Raw genomic sequence first — 2,647 nt, 5'->3', positions numbered from 1 at the left:
TTGGTTAGGGCCTGTCAGTAAGCATTTCACTGTTGGTTAGGGTCTGTCAGTAAGCATTTCACTGTTGTTTAGGGTCTGTCAGTAAGCATTTCACTGTTGGTTAGGGCCTGTCAGTAAGCATTTCACTGTTGGTTAGGGTCTGTCAGTAAGCATTTCACTGTTGGTTAGGGTCTGTCAGTAAGCATTTCACTGTTGGTTAGGGCCTGTCAGTAAGCATTTCACTGTTGGTTAGGGTCTGTCAGTAAGCATTTCACTGTTGGTTAGGGCCTGTCAGTAAGCATTTCACTGTTGGTTAGGGCCTGTCAGTAAGCATTTCACTGTTGGTTAGGGTCTGTCAGTAAGCATTTCACTGTTGGTTAGGGTCTGTCAGTAAGCATTTCACTGTTGGTTAGGGTCTGTCAGTAAGCATTTCACTGTTGGTTAGGGCCTGTCAGTAAGCATTTCACTGTTGGTTAGGGTCTGTCAGTAAGCATTTCACTGTTGGTTAGGGCCTGTCAGTAAGCATTTCACTGTTGGTTAGGGTCTGTCAGTAAGCATTTCACTGTTGGTTAGGGTCTGTCAGTAAGCATTTCACTGTTGGTTAGGGTCTGTCAGTAAGCATTTCACTGTTGGTTAGGGCCTGTCAGTAAGCATTTCACTGTTGGTTAGGGTCTGTCAGTAAGCATTTCACTGTTGGTTAGGGCCTGTCAGTAAGCATTTCACTGTTGGTTAGGGTCTGTCAGTAAGCATTTCACTGTTGGTTAGGGCCTGTCAGTAAGCATTTCACTGTTGGTTAGGGTCTGTCAGTAAGCATTTCACTGTTGGTTAGGGTCTGTCAGTAAGCATTTCACTGTTGGTTAGGGCCTGTCAGTAAGCATTTCACTGTTGGTTAGGGTCTGTCAGTAAGCATTTCACTGTTGGTTAGGGTCTGTCAGTAAGCATTTCACTGTTGGTTAGGGTCTGTCAGTAAGCATTTCACTGTTGGTTAGGGCCTGTCAGTAAGCATTTCACTGTTGGTTAGGGTCTGTCAGTAAGCATTTCACTGTTGGTTAGGGTCTGTCAGTAAGCATTTCACTGTTGGTTAGGGTCTGTCAGTAAGCATTTCACTGTTGGTTAGGGTCTGTCAGTAAGCATTTCACTGTTGGTTAGGGTCTGTCAGTAAGCATTTCACTGTTGGTTAGGGTCTGTCAGTAAGCATTTCACTGTTGGTTAGGGCCTGTCAGTAAGCATTTCACTGTTGGTTAGGGCTGCATTTCACTGTTGGTTAGGGCCTGTCAGCATTTCACTGTTGGTTAGGGTCTGTCAGTAAGCATTTCACTGTTGGTTAGGGTCTGTCAGTAAGCATTTCACTGTTGGTTAGGGCCTGTCAGTAAGCATTTCACTGTTGGTTAGGGCCTGTCAGTAAGCATTTCACTGTTGGTTAGGGTCTGTCAGTAAGCATTTCACTGTTGGTTAGGGTCTGTCAGTAAGCATTTCACTGTTGGTTAGGGCCTGTCAGTAAGCATTTCACTGTTGGTTAGGGTCTGTCAGTAAGCATTTCACTGTTGGTTAGGGTCTGTCAGTAAGCATTTCACTGTTGGTTAGGTCTGTTGGTTAGGGCAGTAAGCATTTCACTGTTGGTTAGGGCCTGTCAGTAAGCATTTCACTGTTGGTTAGGGCCTGTCAGTAAGCATTTCACTGTTGGTTAGGGCCTGTCAGTAAGCATTTCACTGTTGGTTAGGGCCTGTCAGTAAGCATTTCACTGTTGGTTAGGGCCTGTCAGTAAGCATTTCACTGTTGGTTAGGGCCTGTCAGTAAGCATTTCACTGTTGGTTAGGGCCTGTCAGTAAGCATTTCACTGTTGGTTAGGGCCTGTCAGTAAGCATTTCACTGTTGGTTAGGGCCTGTCAGTAAGCATTTCACTGTTGGTTAGGGTCTGTCAGTAAGCATTTCACTGTTGGTTAGGGCCTGTCAGTAAGCATTTCACTGTTGGTTAGGGCCTGTCAGTAAGCATTTCACTGTTGGTTAGGGCCTGTCAGTAAGCATTTCACTGTTGGTTAGGGCCTGTCAGTAAGCATTTCACTGTTGGTTAGGGTCTGTCAGTAAGCATTTCACTGTTGGTTAGGGTCTGTCAGTAAGCATTTCACTGTTGGTTAGGGTCTGTCAGTAAGCATTTCACTGTTGTTTAGGGCCTGTCAGTAAGCATTTCACTGTTGGTTAGGGCCTGTCAGTAAGCATTTCACTGTTGTTTAGGGCCTGTCAGTAAGCATTTCACTGTTGGTTAGGGCCTGTCAGTAAGCATTTCACTGTTGGTTAGGGTCTGTCAGTAAGCATTTCACTGTTGGTTAGGGTCTGTCAGTAAGCATTTCACTGTTGGTTAGGGTCTGTCAGTAAGCATTTCACTGTTGTTTAGGGTCTGTCAGTAAGCATTTCACTGTTGGTTAGGGTCTGTCAGTAAGCATTTCACTGTTGGTTAGGGCCTGTCAGTAAACATTTCACTGTTGTTTAGGGCCTGTCAGTAAGCATTTCACTGTTGGTTAGGGTCTGTCAGTAAGCATTTCACTGTTGGTTAGGGCCTGTCAGGTTAGGGTCTGTCAGTAAGCATTTCACTGTTGGTTAGGGTCTGTCAGTAAACATTTCACTGTTGGTTAGGGCCTGTCAGTAAACATTTCACTGTTGGTTAGGGTCT

The sequence above is a fragment of the Oncorhynchus keta genome, chromosome 2, assembly GCF_023373465.1.
Source record: "Oncorhynchus keta strain PuntledgeMale-10-30-2019 chromosome 2, Oket_V2, whole genome shotgun sequence".
NCBI classification, from domain to species: domain Eukaryota; kingdom Metazoa; phylum Chordata; class Actinopteri; order Salmoniformes; family Salmonidae; genus Oncorhynchus; species Oncorhynchus keta.
This window is presented reverse-complemented; position numbering follows the sequence as displayed.